The following is a 20,120-nucleotide window of genomic DNA, read 5'->3' on the forward strand; positions in this document are numbered from 1 at the left end:
CGTACACTAAAGCTAAAATCCTGAAGATTGCCTCAAAAGTATATGCGTAAGTGAAGTTTAGACTTAACATGTATGGGAATCCATATTAGGGTTAGGATTTCTGTATTTGTAGAATGTGAAATTCTTGGAACAGGGTAGTATTTTAACTATCTTTTAAATTATCACCTTGAGCAGTTACTGGTAGCAAAAAAAATTCAGAAGACTTTTTTGAGTAAAGTGGCTGACATTAGTATACTGGATAGTAACTCCTTGGTTTCCCCAAACCAATACCCTAGGATTGTTTAATAGCTTGCTAGTTTTGCTTTTTGCCACAAAAGATTTTCACTTGCTATCTGAATGCACAGATTCAAGGAAGATGAAAATGTCATTTAGTCCAAATAACCTTGGAAATCCCTAAAGTTGCCCATAAAATGTAAAATACAGATACACAGTCTGTAAAAGCCCAAAACATCCTATTTTTCCTTCAGTATTGAAACAAATTGTGTTTCATTGTTAAACACCAGATGAAGTAGTAGGCTGTGTTTATGGTCCATGTTCTAGGAAAAATAAATGGCTCTAAACATTAGAATCTGACAGCACAGCAAGATGCTCATATCATGAGAGGCGCATGGAAAATGAGACCAACTAGAAAGAAGTAAAATATTTCGTTTTTGTGTCCATTTTGGGCATTTACTCATTGAGCAGAATAGCAGGCATGATCTACATGGTCTGATTTCTGTTTCTTCATGAGGTTCAATTCATATGATGTACACTCTAGAGGTGTTCCCCCATCTACTTTACAGCATGTCTTTACCTTCGGTTGTAAAATGTCAGTTTTTCTCTTATGACTCTTTTTCTCATTCTTGAGAACATCATATTCTTTAATGAATATTCTCCAGGTTACATATTTTGATCTAGATCACATCGATAAAGCAGAAACAACTTGTATCAAAGTATACATCTTGGAATTCACTCAGGGAGAAATTGTACCCTTGGATACTGTTGCTCAGGATGTTAGGTCTTACATTCTCAATGCAACGGACATCTTTTCTAATCTAGTTTTCTGTTTTATTTTGTTACCCCAGTCCTTGTTTTCGAGCTTTAACAACTCAGGGTTTCAGTCTGATCAACGAGGAATTTGAGGTTCTCTCAAATAAGACTGACTTTTGAGGTGGGTGTACCTATAGAATTGAAGGCCTGCAAAAGAAAAAATTCATGGCAGGGGAAGATTGTGGACTTTTTCTGCCAGGATGATTGCTTAACATTTACAACAAAACTTTGAGGTAAATATTTCCATTATTTAGGTGAGGAAATTTTGGCACAGAATGGTTAGTAATTTGATGAAGGCTCATAGCAATGATGTGGTTGAAGGGATTTAAGTTCATTAGGTTTTGAGTCAACCTAAGAAAGGAATTCCAGAATTCAGGGGCTTAACGTGTATTTCTGTATGGCCTTTCAGGAAAACATTAAGCTGTATTTTTTCTCCACTGGGCATGGCTGTTGTCAAAAGAGAAGGAAAGATGGTGTGATTATGAGGGACTTAATTTTTCTGTGCTTTTTCTGTGTATTTCAGATTTTTTATAGTGAACACATTTAAAAAATCAATTTAATTGAAGTATAATTTTATAAAAGTATGAGGTACATATTTTACTGTACAGTTCAGTGAGTTTTGGCAAATATATACATCCATGTAACCAACACCCGTCAGGACATAAAACATTCCATTACCCTAGAAAGTTCTTTCTTATTCCTTTGCCGTTAAATCATCCCTAGCTCCTGTCCCAGGCAACCACTGATCTGATTTTTGACATTATAGATTAGTTTTGTTTGCTCTAGAATGTCATATACATACAAATTATATAATATTACTATTTTGTATCTGGCTTCTTTTGCTTATCGAGTGTTTTCTCGCTAGCATTTTACTGTGGAAAATTTCAAGCATATTAAAGTTAAAAGAATTGTACAGCAAATGCCCATTTCCCTGTTACCTATTACAGTTACCAATTTGCTTTTTTGATTTATCACATATCCTTCCATCTATCCATTCTTGTAATCATTTACCATTCAAGTCAATTGCTGTTTGGCTTTGTATTTTAAATTAAGTTTCAAACAGTGCATTTTACCCGTAAACAAATTCAGCTTCCATGTCATTAACTAGAGTTGAATACTTATATATAGTTCTTTGTTTTTGAAGTAAAATTTACATATAGTTAAATGCATAAATATTAAGTGTACCATTTAAGTCTTGTCAAATGTATATATTTGTGTAATCAAAATCTTATGAAGAGATAGTACATTACCGTCACCTCAGATAAGTTCCTTCATGTACCTTATGTTCAGTTCTTTCCCAGTCCTTTGTAGAATACAACCACTGTTTTGATTTTGTTTATCTTCCATTAAATTTGCCTAACCTAGAACTTCATGCAGATGAAGTCAGTATAGATATTTTGTATCTGATTTCCTTCCCTTGGCAGGATGTTTTTGAGATTCATCTGTTTACTTGTTTCAGTAACTCCTTCTTTGCTGCTGTTACTGTTGCTGTTTGGTATCCCAATGTACCTATATATCGAAATTTGTTTATCTTTTCACTCCTTGGAGATTTTTTTCCCCACTGTTTGGTTATTATGAGTGAACATTTGCATACAAACATGTTTGTATACCTGTATTTCCCATTCTAGGTGTGGAATTACTGAATCATAGGTTAGATCAATGTCACTTTATTTGAAGCTGCTTGGAGTTGTAAGTGGTGTTCCAGTTGTGCCACATCCCTTAACACACGGTGTTTTGGTCTTCTTAGCCTGTTAGCCCTTTTTGGGTGTAGAGTTGTATCTTGTGGTTTTAATTTGCATTTCCCTGATAATGGAAAGTATTGAGCATTTTTTTGTGTACTTGCCATTTATATATGTATATGTTTAGAAAAATGTTCATCTGTTATTTGGTGGGCTTGTCTTACTGAGATGTAAGAGTTTTACATATATTCTGGATTCAAGTTGGGTATGTATTTGTGTAATACATACATGTAAATTATGTGTTGTTGTGTTGTTCAGTTGCTCAGTCATGTCCGACTCTTTGAGACTCCATGGAATATAGCACACCAGGCTTCCCTGTCCATCACCAACACCCAGAGCTTGCTCAAACTCTTTTGTTTATTGAGTTGGTGGTGCCATCCAACCATCTCATCCTGTCATCCCCTTTTCCTCCTACCTTCAATCTTTCCCACCATCATGGATTTTCTGATGAGTCAGCTCTTCACATCAAGTGGTCAAAGTATTGGAGTTTCAGCGTCAACATCAGTCCTTCCAATGAATATTCAGGACTGATCTCCTTTAGGATTGACGGGTTTGATCTCCTTGCAGTCCAAGGGACTCTCAAGAATCTTCTCCAACACCACAGTTCAAAAGCATCAGTTCTTCGGCACTCAGCTTTCTTTATAGTCCAACTCTCGCATCCATACATGACCACTGGAAAAATCATAGAGTTGGAAAAGACCCTGATGCTGGGAAAGATTGAGGGCAGGAGGAGAAGGGGATGACAGAGGGTGAGATGGTTGGATGGCATCACCGACTCAATGGACATGGGTTTGTGTGGACTCTGGGAGTTGATGGTGGACAGGGAGGCCTGGCGTGCTGTGGTTCATGGGGTCGCAAAGAATCAGACACGACTGAGCTACTGAACTGAACTCTCATCCATACATGACTACTCTAAAAGCCATGGCTTTGACTGTACCGACCGTTGTTGGCAAAGTAATGTCTCTGCTTTTTAATATGCTGTCTAGGTTTGTCATAGCTTTTCTTCCAAGGAGCAAGTGTCTTTTAATTTCCTGGCTACAGTTACCATCTGCAGTGATTTTGGAGCCCAAGAAAATAAAGCCTGTCACTGTTCCCATGGTTTCCCCCATCTATTTGCTGTGAAGTGATGGGACCAGATGCCATGATCTTAGTTTTTTGAATTATGTGTATGTACATGTAATTTTCTCTGTCTTAAGCTTGCTATCTTGACTTTTTCTTTTCTTAATGGTGTTAATGGTATCTCTGAAGAGTAAGTTTTTATTTTGATAAAGTCCAGTTTATCAGTTAAAATGTTTAGTCTTTTTTGTGATCTATGAAATTTTTGCCCATGGTGTCATCATGTACATTTTCTGCCCATTTCTTTTCGAAGTGTTAGCTTTTAGGTTTAAGTCTGTGATCTGTTTGAGTTATTTTTTTGTCTCATGTGAGGTAGGAGTTGAAATTTTCCCCATGTAATTCACTGGTTGTTCTACCACCATTTGTTGAAAAGACTGTCTCCTTCCCCATTGTCTTGGACCTGTTGTTGAAAATCATTTGATGATATGTGTGAGGTTATTTCTGGACTTTCCAGTCTATCTGTATGCTAATAGCACCCTGTTTTGATACAGTTGGCTTTAATGTCATCTTGCTGTTTGTTTTCTACTTGTCCCGTCTCTTCTGTTCCTTTTTCTCCCTATTTCTTGCCTTCTTTTGACTTTTTTGAGAGTCTGCCTTCAAGGAATAATAGTTTATTTCATGTATAATACAAGAAACTTAAAATGGTTTATTTTCTTTGCTTCCCTCCTGTGCTTTGCACTATTATATTGACATACATTTTACTTTTGCATGTTATTAGTTTGGGGAGAATTTCTTTGTTGAAATTTGGGAGTGATGTCTAGAGAATTATCCTTGTGAAGGTGAGTATCGATGAGGAAAATACTGGTAGAACTCACTTTTTCTCATTCTACTTTCATAAAAGTGACCACACAGTGATGATTTATGAAAATCATAAAAAATTTAAATTTGATCAATTCAGAGCAGAAAACTTTCACATTTAAGGCCCCCCCAAAAGGATGGTTATATCATATATTCTTTTTGTAGAACTAGACCAGAATTACACCTTGGAGCGTTTGTAAGTGACTGTCTCTGAATTATGCAGTTATTGACTTTAGGGAAATTATTCGGTGAAAAGTGTAAAAATTCCTCCCCTATGTTTTTAATCTATATATAAGGTAAACTTAGTTGTACTTTATATTAAAGTTTTTGTTTTAAATAATTTTGCTCATCTCATTCTAAACTTTTATTTTCAGGTCTTTATTTTTGTTATTCAGTTTATATTTAATTCTTTTTCAGCTTTGTGTCACTTGAGACTATGGTGAACATTCCATTTATATTTTCATGTGAAATCATTGCTGAAAACAGCTTTTAGAATTCATGGTGTAGGCTAATTTTTAATTATACATCTCATTTTATGTTGCTGATTATCTGTACATTTCCAGACAAGTTTTGGGACTACTCTTTATCCTGTTTTAAATGTGTTCTAGCTTACAGTTCTTCTCTGTCTACTGAAGGGTAATGAAGTTGAGACTGTGCTGCCTGATGAGAGTGGTAGGGAGCTTAGTATTACAGGTAGAGGTTAAAGGAGAACATAGGGCTTTAGTTCTTGTGAGGTAGATTCCTCTGTCTCAGATTAAATTCAGAAAACTTCTGGGAGAAATTTTGTAATTCTGTGGACCTTTGTCTCTTCTTTCATATGGTGATAAGTATCCCAAGAAGTCATCTTGGACTTCCCTGGTGGTTCAGTGTTTGAGAATCCACCTGCCAATGCAGGGTATATGGGTTCCATCCTGATGCGGGAAGATCCCACATGCTGCGTGGCAGCAAAGCCCATGTGCCACAACTACTGAATCAGAACACTGCAGCTCCCGAAGCCCTTGTACCTGAGCTGATGGTCCGCAACAGGAGAAGTCACCATAATGAGAAGCCCAAGCACTGCAATGAAAAGTATCCCCTGCTCACCACAACTGGAGAAGATCTTTGTGCAGCACGGAAGACCCAGCACAGTCATAAATAAGTAGATAAATAAATGAAGTCATGTTATTTTATTCTTTTATTCTTAACAGTATTAATAATTCTAGACATAATTGTTTGAAGTGAAATGGCATCTTTGAAGATTATATGCTGTCTTTCAGAAGATCATGTGTTGTCTTTCAGATCACTGGTTTTTAAAATTTTGTAGGTGTACTTCATCATTAAGTATGTAGTTCATTCAGAGAACTTCTGTGGAAAACAGGGTAATCAAGTCTCCTTTCTTGCCATTTCACTTTTCCCTTTTATTCTGAAAAACCTTCCGTGGTACAGCCTCCTCTTCAGAATTGAATTAGATTTTACTTCAGTGTGTTTCAGTGCATACCTCTTTCATGATACTGTATTTTAATTACTTACTGATAGGTTTCTCTGTCTGCTGCACCTATCAGTGGGCTCCAAAATCACTGCAGATAGTGCCTGCAGCCATGAAATTAAAAGACACTTGCTCCTTGGAAGAAAAGCTATGACAAACCTCGATAGCATGTTAAAAAGCAGAGATATTACTTTGCCAGCAAAGATCAGTACAGTCAAAGCTGTGTTTTTCCAGTAGTTTTTCCAAAGTTTTTCCAGTAGTCATGTATGGATATGAGAGTTGGACCATAAAGAAATCTGAGCACTGAAGAATTGATGCTTTTGAACTGTGGTGTTGGAGAAGACTCTTGAGAGTCCATTGGACTGCAAGGAGATCAAACCCATCAATCCTAAAGGAAATAATCCTGAATATTCATTGGAAGGACTGATGCTGATGCTGAAACTCCAATACTTTGACCACTTGATGTGAAGAGCTGACTCATCAGAACAGATCCTGATGGTGAAAGATTGAAGGCAGGAGGAGAAGGGGACAACAGAGGATGAGATGGTTGGATGGCATCACTGACCCAATGGACATGAGTTTGAGCAAGCTCTGGGAGTTGGTGATGGACAGGGAAGCCTGGCCTGCTGCAGTCCATGGAGTTGCAAAGAGTTGGACATGACTGAGCGACTGAACTGACTGAACTTCTTAAGGACAAGTCTATGTCTTATTTGTCTTTTGGGACAGTCTAGCACATTAAGATATTTAGGAGATGTTTATTGCATGGTGTATTTGTTTGCTACGGCTTCCATAACAAAATACCACATTCTGGGTGACTTAAACACCAAAAATCTATTTTGTCACAGTTCTGGAGAGTAGAAGTCCAAGAACAAGTGTGTCCCTATGAGTGTTCAGATTTCCTCTTTTCATAGAGGACACCGGTCAAATTGGATTAGGGCCCACTCATAATGACCTCATTTAATCTTATTGCTTCTAAAGAAGTAAAAGGGCCCTATATATAGTCACATTTTGAGATACTGTGGGCTAGGATTTCAACATATGAATTTAGATGGGACACAGTTCAGTCCATAACACATGAATTCTTTGATTTGGTATACATTCTAGCTGAAGAAGATTCGTTATGGTCTTAATGCCAAACCAAGATTGTCAAGGTTGGGACCAAAGATTTCCTACTTTGCATAAGAAGAAATGGCTTAATTCTGGTGTTTTGTCTTAATGTATTGTAGTATATATTTAATGATTAAGACACTGCAGTGTTTAGTACTCGGAAGTACTACCTAACTGTTCTCCTGTAATAAGTTTTCTTTCCTTTATTCTTTATATCACAAAAACATGATAAAACACATGGTCACACACAGTATATATTTAGTGATTAAGACACTGTAACATTTAGTGCTTGGAAGTAGCTCCTAGCTGTTCTCATGTGATATGATAAGTTTTCTTTCCTTTACTCTTTATCACAAAAGCATATTAAAACACAGTCACACACACTTCTGGACACGTGTGCTTTGTGTATATATTGATTGTTAATGTATGGTTGCTGAACACTTTAAGCTAGGAGATACATTTATTAATTGAAGTATTTGGCTTCCCTGGTGGGTCAGTGGTATAGAATCCGCCTGCAGTTCAGGAAACCTGGGTTTGATCCTTGGGTCTGGAAGATCCCCTGTAGAAGGAAATGACAACGCACTTCAGTATTCTTGGCTGAAGAATACCCGGGACAGAGGGCCCTGCCAGGCTATAGTCCATGGAATCACCAAGAGTTGGAGAGTCGGATATGACTGAGAGGCTGAGCATGCACTTGGTAGTATCTATGTGTATTGACTTTGTCTTCTGCTGTGGAGTTACAAAGGCAGCTTTTCAAAAGTACTTCTAAGTGTTTTTTAAAAACTTAGAAAGCTTTAAGGCATGCTTGTTGTAGGGCATCCAAATAGGGAAGAATCATTAGGTTCTTCTGTTTTATTCTGAACTTAAAAATGAACTCTCTGGATGCAAAAAGAAAGGGTATCATCAAGAAACCTGCAATGGACAAAGAAGTGTGTTTGAGAACTTCTGCTTACAGAAATTGCAGTCTTCTTAGAGCCTGTTCCTCTCCATCTTTTTCATCTTTGTTGCTGTCATCATCAATAATATTTGTATTATTTTGCCTAACTGCTGTTATTTCAGTCTTTTCTTTTCCATAATGTTGAAATTTTTGGTAATGATTTGCAGACTGTCAGGGCAATTAAAAGATTAGGAAGGTTGGAACCTTTTTCCAAATTGCTTTTGCTGGACTTGGGTTCCAAGTAATGGAAATTGGAGCTTTTAAATCTATTTCTTCCTTGAAACTTTATTAAATATTTTAGAAAATGGATGCGCCTGGATCATGCAAAGAGTTTATTGTTGAATTATCTTGGAAAACCTGATTTGAAATAGTAACTGTAGCTCTCTGAAAAGGTTTTAGTCAGAACAGCAGAGTTCATCCTTGTAACAGTTAAAGAAAGAGTCAGTGATACTCACAGGTTTTCTGAACTTTCCAGTTTCTTGTCTTAAAAATTTTATAGTTCAGCCTTTGTTCTCCTACTTATACTTAGCAACTTAGATCTGAGGAATGATACCCACTAGGGATTAAAGTTTTTAAATAACAAAGCTGAATCTCTTTCCTTTTTTTCTATTTGGTTATTTTGCTCTCTGAATTTCTCAAAAAAAGACATTATAGATAGAAGTCACCTGTGTTTTCTTTATCAGTTGAAAAAACTTTGCATTTTATGAATATAGTTTCATATTTTGAAGATATTTTGTATTTTTAAAAACTTTATGCTTTTACCATTTTTGTGAATTTATTTGCAGTTTTTTTGTACTATTGACATTGTCATCTTGTACATTTTCAATAAAAATTAAGATGATATTGTTAGTCACAGTTGACATGTAACCATGTTAACCATGGTAAGCAACTAAAAATTACCCATATTATTATAAATATGTCTGAAACATGCTGTATGCTTCTTTTATTGAGGACAGTCTCTCTTCTGGAGGGCTCAGAATCATGATTCAGAACATGAGCTTTTGTTTTTTGCTTTATTTCAGTATTGCCCTCAGAATCTTTTCACATAAATAATGTTATTTAATCTAGACAAACTGCTGACTCTTTAGTTATTGGGACAAGTGCTTTAGTTCTCCTGTCTTTTAATTTTTAGGTGCTGCCACCAGTATTACATCTGTTAAATCCAAACAATACTTATTAATATTACCTTAAATTAAATATTAGCATTAAATATAAAATAATATAAAAGCTTATTAGTATTAAATATGAAATAATAGTTTCTGAGTATTTAATTGCATGTGACCTTCCTGATAATTATTTTTGACCTTCATAGAATCTTTTCCCTTTAGGTTCTGTTCTCAGGAGTTAAAATTACTGTAAATCTGACTTCCAAACAAATGGAGTATTTATTTCTGCCTTATAGAAACAGAAAAGGGGAGTTATTTCAACATGATAAAACTTGACTATTTTATGCAAAGGAAATATAAGTTACTGAATTATAAAAGATACAGCATATTTTAACATGAGTATTTGCTTGGGTGGGAGTATGAAATTTAGGACCAAGTGTGGTATCAGCAAAAAAACAACATTCATTGCAGAATAGCATAATTCTGTAGTGTTCTACAGTTTGTGGTTCTGGCTCGCTTGTTGAGCAGTGCTCTGAAAAAAATGTTGACGGCTTCAAGGTCATATTTTGGTATTTTGACTCAAGTTTGGTTGATGGTGGATGTGCAACCCTTGATTTGGTAAATAAGTTCTCCTTCCTTCATACGACCCTCCACTCCTAAAACCACCTTTTGCCCCCAACCACTGCAAAGCCTTCTCCCTGGTCTCTTTTTGTTTTCCTTGCACGTTTTTTATTGTTGTATCTTATTTATATTCTGCCCACAGAACCATAAATCCCATCATAGGTAGTGATTCTTGTGTATGCACTCTAACTGGTCATTGCATTTCCCTTTGACGTAGACTTCTAGTCATTCTGTAATTAATTGAATAACTGGGCATACACTGTATCAGTGAGAAATTTTCATTTTGACTTTCTCAGCCTACCATCATTTGGATCCACCCTACCTATCTTAAATGGTATTTCCTGCTTATCACAAGGATGTGCTCACTGCTTTGTTGAGGTTCTCTTCAAAGAGTTTTGCATAAATTACAGTAATTTTTATTTTTGTATTTTTTATTTCTCCTTCTTTGGCATCATTCAACATATGTGACTGTTTATTCATAAGTAAAAGACCAAGTCTCTTAAAATTACTGACAAAAATTAGTTCAAAATGTTAAATGTGCTCCAGTGAAGATTTCAGATCTTATTTAGCAGTATAGTTAAATTCTACATTTAGCTCTTGCATATTATTAAATTTTGATAAGATATTAGGCAAGTTAAAAGCAGCTATCTTTCCACTTATAAAAAGTCTTTTTGTTGGCCTCTGTCACTTTAAAAAGTAAAGAATTCTCAATTCACCGAATTCCAATTGCCAAGGAAACCTGGAGGCCATTTGAAGTTCAGTTTTGGAAAGTGAAAGTTTAAATAATAGTAATCTCTAAGAGTAGTTTGTAAATTTGAAGCCTTTTGAAAGCTGACAGATTGATTACTTGAATGCAAGATTGTGGAGTTTTGTTTTCCTTGCACATTTTTTGACTTTTTACTGATACTTTTCATTTAACTCAATAATAACAGTTATTATGCTTTAATTGGTGAAAGATTTTGTGGAATGGTTTGATGATGGATTATTACTTTCCAAGCATGAAAAGTTTCCTCATAGAGATAAGTTCAGAAACAACATGCCTAGGACTGTAGAGTAGTATCATTAACTAAAAAGGTTAATCAACTCTCAAATTTGACAACTTCATTCAAATTTGCCAACACTTAATTAATTGCCATCTATCAGTTTCTGTCTTATTTTGTTATTAAATTGTCCAGGACAGGTGGTCATTTCTGGTCACTAAGGAGAAATTTTATACTTAGCCAAGATTCTCATAAAAATCATACTATCATATATTTGATTTATATAGAAATCTGCTAATAACAAAGTTGTGTCCTAGTCTAGAGGAAAATAGAATATAGTCAGTTCTTATTTTTCACTCCTTTAAAAATTCTTGTACTTTGATTTCAAAAGTGGCAAATGATCATTTTATAAAAATTCAAACCGTGCAGAAATTTGTAACATAAAAATATGTATGCTCCTAACCCGTGCTTTAAATCTCCATCCACAATAACAGTCCCAAACTAAGTGTATATTTCTCTGTATTTTCTCCATGCATGTATAAACATAAGTTGTTTTACAAAAAAGGACAACATTTTAACAGGCTTATTTGCAATCTGCTTTTAAAAAATTATCGTACAGAGGCTGCTTCATTTTCAAAGGCTGCATAGCAGATTATTTTATACTTATGCCCTTAATTTTTAATTGATGTATAGTTTATTGATAATATTTTGGTTTCAGGTGTACAACATAGTGGTTCAGTATTTTTACAGATCATACTGCATTTAAAGTTATTATGAAATAACTTTAAAATAATGGCTGTATTTCCCTGTGCTGTACAGTATATCCTTGTAGTTTATTTATTTTATATAGAGTAGTTTGTACCTTTTAATCCCCTATGCTTGTCTTGCTCTCCCTCCTTCCCTCTCCCCACAGGTAAACATTACTTTGTTCTCTGTATCTGTGAGTCTTATTTCTATTTTATTATATTCACTAACATTGTTTTAGGTTTACATATAAGTGATAACAGAACATACCCTAATTTTGTCTTTGTCGTAAAATTATTGCTTGATTTTAGAAAAGGAAAAAAAAGTTTGAGTTCAGATTTGCCCTTTTACTTCTACCCTCCTCACTTACACATAGCCATATAGTTGCTATTATTTTTAATTAAATGTTATTTGAAATTTCCAGTGAGCAAAATGATGAGAAACTGAATGTAGACAGTATGAATTTGAATTAATCTTTAGATAAAATTTTAAAAATTTATCTTCTAATTTGTAACAGAGCCAATTTGGAGTTTTTGCTCATTTAGAAATGTGGTTATCTCTCGACTTATGAAGAGTGTGTTGTACAGTTCTATAGTTTATTGCATATAGGCCTTTTTTTGTTGATTCTTTCATTTTTTTCTTGATAGACTATATTTTATATAATAGGTAATTAGCAATATCTTTATATCTCACATTTCATGTTGTAATTCCAGAGTCCAAGCCAGCCATGTTAGACATTTGTGCATTGTACCCTATAATTTGCAATACTGCCTTCCTAACCAGTTGAAACTGACTGCCAGATACTCTTCAGACTTGGCAGGAGAGATACACCCTACATTTTGCTACTGGCCATGATAATAACACAATCATGACTACAGCAGTAGACTATAATATATTGAACTCCACCTGGTTTGTACTGATAGGAGACCTAAATAGGTCCTAGCTGATTTTTTCTGTGATGACTAATACTTAGGGATTTTAGAGTACTTTAAACAAGACAAGAAAATCATTAAGTTCACTGAGTAATAGAAAACTATTATTTGAAAGACATTTAATTTCTCTTTTTCCAAAAGTAGTATGTCTTGTGTTAGAAATTAGGGAGCTGAAGCATCTTGCTCCTCAACTAATCCTCCATAGTAAAGGAGAGTTTCGAATATTTTTTTCTTAAATTTATTTTTTAACTGGAGGAAAATTGCTTTACAGCATTATAGAATTTTTAGCGTTCATAGGTTTTGTGCCAAAAAATCTTTGTCCCTTATTTCTATACTTTAAGGTTCTGTAGGAACAGATGATTTTATGCCTTTCTTTGACTCTGAGGATTTCATTTATTTTTGCTTATATGAGAAGACCTTAAACATTGTGTACCTTGTGTGTAACTGCTGCTTTGAAAAAGGAATAACAGCCATTATGCTAGGCACTGTGGTAGGTACTCTCATTTAACCCTTAAAAGTACTTTTACAAGGTCAATACTATTATTGTCCCAATTTTATAGAGGAGAAACAGTGTTAGTTTAAATAATATGCCTTAGGTTACACAGCTAGTCATGACCAGAGACTTGAATCCAGGTCTTTTTAGTACACAAATGAAAACACTTAGCTTTGGTTGACTATTTACTCCTTTTTGTCAGTGATCCCACTTAAATGTGGATTACAAGCTTGCCTTTCACTCAGTATCTTTTGTTGTTCAGTTGCTAAGTTGCGTCCTATTCTTTGTAACACCATGGATTGCAGCACACCGTGCGTCCCTGTCCTTCACTATCTCCTGCAGTTTGCTCAGACACATATCCATTGAGTCGATGATGTCATCCAACCATCTCATCCTCTGTCATCTCCTTCTCTTCCTGCCTTCAGTCTTTCCCAGCATTAGGGTCTTTTTTAATGAGTTGGCTCTTTGCATCAAGTGGCCAAAGTATTGGAGCTTTACCATCAGCCTTTCCAGTGAATATTCACAGTTGATTTCCTCTAGGATTGACTGGTTTGATCTCCTTGCTCTCCAAGGAACTCTCAAGAGTCTTCTCTAGCATCACAGTTTGAAAGCATCAATTCTTTGTCTCTCAGCCTTCTTCCTTTGGGCTTCCCTGATGACTTAGCTGGTAAAGAATCTGCCCACAATGTGGGAGACCTGGGCTCAGTCCCTGGGTTGGGAAGATCCCCTGGAGAAGGAAACATCTACCCACTCCAGTATTCTGGCCTGGAGAATTCCATGGACTAGACAGAGGGTCTCATAGAGTCAGACATGACTGAGCGACTTTCACTTTCAGCCTTCTTTGTGGTCCAGCTCTCACATCCATACATGACTGCTAGAAAAACCATAGTTTTCACTATATGGACCTTTATCGGCAAAGTAATGTGTGCTTTTTAATAGACTGTCTCGGTTTGTCATAGCTTTTCTTCCAAGGAGCAAGCATCTTTTAATTTCATGGCGGCAGTCACCGTCCGCAGTGATTTTGGAGCCCAAGAAAGTAAAGTCTAATTGTTTCTATTGTTTCCCCATCTATTTGCCCATGAAGTGATGGGACCAGATGCCATGATCTTCGTTTTTTGAATGTTCAGTTTTAAGCCAGCTCTTTGATTCTCCTCTTTTCACCTTCATCAGAGGCTCTTTAGTTCCTCTTTGCTTTTTGCCATTAGAGTGGTGTCACCTGCATATCTGAGGTTATTGATGTTTCTTCCAGCAATCTTGCTTCCAGCATGAGCTTCATCCAGCCTGGCATTTCACATGATGTACTCTGACTTCCCTGGTGGCTTAGAGGGTAAAGCATCTACCTGTAAATGCGGGAGACCTGGGTTTGATCCCTGGGTCGGGAAGATCCCCTGGAGAAGGAAATGACAACCCACTCCAGTACTCTTGCCTGGAAAATCCCAAGGACGGAGGAGCCTGGTGGGCTACAGTCCATGGGATCCCAAAGAGCTGGACATAACTGAGTGACTTCAGTTTCACTTTCTTTTCACTCTTCTAACAAGATAAATAAGTGGGGTGACAATATACAGCCTTGACATATAGCCTTGGCATACTCTCTTGTTCCATGTCTGATTGTAACTGTTGCTTCTTGACCTGCATACAGGTTTCTCCAGAGACAGGTCAGTTCAGTTCAGTTCAGTGGCTCAGTTGTGTCCGACTCTTTGCGACCCCATGAATCACAGCATGCCAGGCCTCCCTGTCCATCACCAGCTCCCGGAGTTCACTCAGACTCACGTCCATCGAGTCAGTGATGCCATCCAGCCATCTCATCCTCGGTCATCCCCTTCTCCTCCTGCCCCCAATCCTTCCCAGTATCAGAGTCTTTTCCAATGAGTCAACTCTTCGCATGATGTGGCCAAAGTACTGGAGTTTCAGCTTTAGCATCATTCCTTCCAAAGAAATCCCAGGGCTGATCTCCTTCAGAATGGACTGGTTGGATCTCCTTGCAGTCCAAGGGACTCTCAAGAGTCTTCTCCAACACACCACAGTTCAAAAGCATCAATTCTTCGGCGCTCAGCCTTCTTCATAGTCCAACTCTCACATCCATACATGACCACAGGAAAAACCATAGCCTTGACTAGATGGACCTTAGTCGGCAAGGTAATGTCTCTGCTTTTGAATATACTATCTAGATTGGTCATAAGTTTTCTTCCAAGGAGTAAGCATCTTTTAATTTCATGGCTGCAGTCACCATCTGCAGTCATTTTGGAGCCCCAAAAAATAAAGTCTGACACTGTTTCCACTGTTTCCCCATCTTTTCCTATGAAGTGATGGGACCGGATGCCATGATCTTTGTTTTCTGAATGTTGAGTTTTATGCCAACTTTTTCACTCTCCTCTTTCACTTTCATCAAGAGGCTTTTTAGTTCCTCTTCACTTTCTGCCATAACGGTGGTGTCATCTGCATATCTGAGGTGATTGATATTTCTCCTGGCAATCTTGATTCCAGCTTGTGTTTCTTCCAGTCCAGCGTTTCTCATGATGCACTCTGCATATAAGTTAAATAAGCAGGGTGACAATATACAGCCTTGACGTACTCCTTTTCCTATTTGGAACCAGTCTGTTGTTCCATGTCCAGTTCTAACTGCTGCTTCCTGACCTGCATACAGATTTCTCAAGAGGCAGGTTAGGTGGTCTGGTATTCCCATCTCTTTCAGAATTTTCCACAGTTGAAGCAGACGTAGATGTTTTTCTGGAATTCTCTTGCTTTTTCTGTGATCTAGTGCATGTTGACAGTTTGATCTCTGGTTCCTCAATTTGATCTCAGTATTCTTTGAGTATATCTTTTTCCTTAATATTTTCCCGAAGTTCTTAAATTCGCTATAACTTTTTTGGTTATTAGTGTAATGCCTTTATTTCCTCTAGCTTCCTAGAATATTTTGGAGATATAAAATATCTTTGTGTTGAAATGTTCCTCTTGGTGGTTTGGTTAGTTGGCTAGTTCTCTACCCTGAGTCATTTGAGGTCAAGTTTGTACTGGGAGGGTGGGGCACAAGACTTTTGCATTCACAGAGTAAGCCTTAGATGAGATAGTCAGACCCTGTGAACTCTAAATGTAAACTTGGTGCTCTCTGCGCTTCCTGGTTCCTCTTTACCCTTTTTAGTGATCTCCTAAGGCAACTTTCAGAGTCTCACAGTTCTAAACTCCATTGTCCTATATCTTCATTATCCAATATTTCTTTCCTTTTTTTCCCCCCATTTAATTATATGACAGGGGCTTCATATAACCTGATAGCTCAGTGGGTAAAGAATCCTGCTATGCAGGAGACCCCAGTTCAATTTCTGGGTTGGGAATATGCACTGGAGAAGGCTTAGGCTACCCACTCCAGTATTCTTGGGTTTCCCTTGTGGCTCAGCTGGTAAAGAATCTGCCTGCACTGCCAGAGACCTGGGTTGGGAAGATCCTCTGGAGAAGGGAAAGGCTACTCACTCCAATATTCTGGCCTGGAGAATTCCTTAGACTGTAAAGTCCATGGGGTCACAAAGAGTCAGACACAACTGAGCGACTTTCACTTTCACATATGAAAGAAAATAAAGAGCAAACCTGTTTCTAGTTCATTTTCTGAAAACTTCTAAAACTTTAATAGAAAAATCAAAATTATCTTATGTATTCCTTTTAAAATTTTGTTCCTTTAGAGTTCTGTAAAATTATTATTTAAAAATTTAAAATATTGTGTTAATCATAAAAAAGTATATTTATCATTGGTAGTGAAGGTTCATACCAATAATGATGACTGTTTCTAAACTTTATCACTGTGTTGAAGTAACAGTTCCTAAAAGTTGTATTGATAAAGTTAGTGGGTTTTTACTCCCATTATTAAACTTATACCATCACATAAACTTAATTTATAATGTAAACTGCCAAATCCTAACCCTAATTTTTAGTTTTAAAAGTTAGCCTTTTTAGCTGTTATCTTCTTTCATGCAGGATTTCCTACTCATTCTGTATCCTAAACTAATATCAGGAGTAATTGGTATGCTGCTGTTATGAATAGCAGTAAAATGATTAAATCAAACCAGTACAAAGAAGAACTGGTATTATGGTTTCAGTATTGAAACACTATAGTATCAAACCATTCATAATCGGGCCAAGGAACTAGATATATCTAGTACAAAATTACCTTTATAAATTAGATCAACCAATAATTTTTACAGAAATAAAATACTAGATGGTAATCTTATTAAATAACAAGTAGTTCAGAGCATTCTTTATTGATCTTCTGTGTCAGTTTTGTTGCTTTTTTAGTTAAAAAATATAGAATTGATATTTATTTCTTTTCCTGACCTTGCTCCCCTTCTTTTTTTTTAGTTCAAAGTAGAGCATACATTTGTACTCCCTTGGTGGGAACATCTTAGGTAATAGGGGATGTTAATATTGCATCTGAGGACTGCGTGACAGTGCAGAAAACAGTTACTGGCAAACAAACGCACATACCACGTGCTGCACCATACTTACTTCTCTCCCTTACTCCACACTTCTCTCCCTTACTCCCTTCCCACCTTGAATTGAGCAGACAAAATTCACCAAAAATCAGAGCAGAGTTAACATAAAAAGCTAATTATTTTGGCCTTGGGGCATAAACTAATGGAAAAGAAATTGAATTTAGTAAATTATGCTGTGAATCATTTCTTTGTAAATTCTCTTACGGATTCCTGTTCTCAGAATTTATCTTGTTCTTTTGGCAGATTTTTATTGCCTCTCAGGATCTGCTTTACCAAGACCCAGAGGGTGATCGTAACGATCTGATGCCTTCTTAATTATGGCTTTACTTTTTGACAACAGTGTTATTGAGATATAATTCACATACCATACACATCTCACTTTAAGTGTACTGAACTCAGTGGTTTTTAGAATATTCACTGAGTTGAACAGTCATCAAAGGAGTCTTTAAATAAGTGGTCTTCTATGACTTTTTTTTTTTTTTAGCATAGTATGTTTGAGGTCCGTATAATGTTCTAAAGTGAATCAGTACTTCATTTCTTTTGATGACTGAGTGTTAATCAGTTTTGTGGACTTACTTATTTATCAGTTGATGGACATTTGTTAACACTTTTTGGCTCTTGTGAGTGGCTATAATGGTACTATTAATATTTGTGTATAAAGTTTTGTGTGGATATATATTTTCATTTCTCTTGGGTTATGCCTTGGAGTGGGAGTGCTGGATCATATGATAACTCTGTGTTTAATCTTTTGAGGAACTGCCAGACTACTGTTCCAAAGTATATGTACCATTTGACATTCTCACCAGCAATGTGTGAGGGTTCCAGTTTCTTTACTTCTTTGTCAACATTTGTTATTATCTGTAGTTTTTATTGTAGCTCTCCTAAGGGACCTGCTTGAATCTTGAATCACATATACCTGTGTCTTACGGTGACTTGTTTTTCTTGCATTTAATTATGGTGATCCTTGTATGACTGGCTGCCTCTTATAGTTTGCTCATTGCTCTACACATATGTAAACCCATCTTTTGTTCCTCCTTTACTGCTGATACTGCTGAATTCCGGACAGGGCTTGATGACTGATCTTGAATACAACACTACCTCCCCTTGAAGAAGATAGAGATTTTGATAGTTTCTTATAGAAATAGGTTATTTCAATTTTTAATCGCTGTCCTCTCTTTATCTATTTGATAATAGTTACAAACAAAAACATATACCTGTGACATTGTTTATTCCTGTAACTGTCAATTGTGGAGAAGAAAAATCTTCCTACTAAATATCTATCTTGTTTTCCTCTTTTTTCTGGAAGTAGTTTACAAAGTGGGTGTTAAGTACAAAAATCCATCTGTGGTGTTAGAAGTTAGGACAATGGTTAAAACTCTTGGTGGGTGGAGTGACTGGAAGGGGATTTCTGGAATGCTAGTTATCTTATGTTTTTTGATCTTGGAGCTAGTTACATAAGTGTGTGAGAATTCATTGGCTGTAAACTTAGAATACATGTGTTTTTGTTATACTTCAATAAAATCCTAAGTTAAAATTGTTAACATTGTTTAAATCATTTTTAGCACTAGTAAAGGTCTTCATTTGTCTTATTAACTACCTTTTAAATGAGTATGTATACATTTTAAAAAATCTATTTTCATTTGAAGGATAATTGTTTGACAGTATTGTGTTGGTTTTTGCTATAATCAACATGAATCAACCATAGGTATGCATATGTCCCCTCCCTCTTGAACCTCCTTCCCACCTCCCATCCCAAGAATGTATTCCATTTTGAGTCATGATATTTAATACCTTACAGTATCACCATTCTTGTATATACACTGCTTTGGTATAGATGTTTTAATTTCAGGTTCTCTTGTTAGGGCTTCCCAGATGTGCAGCTCATAATTTTAGAGATACAGTGATTTAGGTTTTTAGATTGGCTGTAGAGAGTTTGATTTTTATGTTCTGTTGTGTTGCTTTAACTGAGTGATCTGAAGCAACTCAGTCTTGGCTTTTTTCTTTCTATATGTATCTACAACTTCATGAAATGTAGTAGTTGTGCCTGCTGTCTGTTAGTAAGTTGAGTCTCCTTAAGAGACTAGAGTAGTGTGAAGGAAAGAACCATGAAAAAGAAGCTATATTCATATTCATTATTTATAGTAATCCATCTATCACAGTAACCATCAAGATGTACAGAAAGTATTTGATATAATTATCACTTTAAAATGTGATACCAAAAGAAAAATATTGACTAATCAGTCTTTTGAATTCTGATCTTTTTATCTGTTTTTACTATAATAGGGTTTGGAGAAGTTGTTTGATTTTGACCAAATACATTATGCTGCTGATGTTAGGAAGATACAATAAGATCAGCTTTTTGATATAAGTTTTGAAGTGGACTTATGTTCTGTGATCTATACTCTCCCTGAAAATTGGATCTGTAAGAGGTATCAGAGAAAAAAGACTTGTTATAGCCATTTTATATCCTGATGAGAAAAAGGCATTTCTGCCCTGTTACAGGAATATTCATGCTTCCCAGTTGACGCTTGTGATAGAGAACCTGCCTGCCAATGCAGGAGACTAGGGTTTGATC

The 20,120-nt window shown here is 36.1% G+C and overlaps 1 protein-coding gene across 7 annotated transcripts in view; it reads left to right on the forward strand.

Annotated features, from left to right (window-relative positions):
- The window catches only part of RNF111 (ring finger protein 111), an 84,178-nt gene that overhangs the window by 12,405 nt on the left and 51,653 nt on the right, over window positions 1-20,120 (forward strand). The window lies entirely within an intron of this gene.

This window comes from Oryx dammah, unplaced genomic scaffold, assembly GCF_014754425.2.
Source record: "Oryx dammah isolate SB20612 unplaced genomic scaffold, SCBI_Odam_1.1 HiC_scaffold_26, whole genome shotgun sequence".
In the NCBI taxonomy this organism is placed as follows: Eukaryota; Metazoa; Chordata; class Mammalia; order Artiodactyla; family Bovidae; genus Oryx; species Oryx dammah.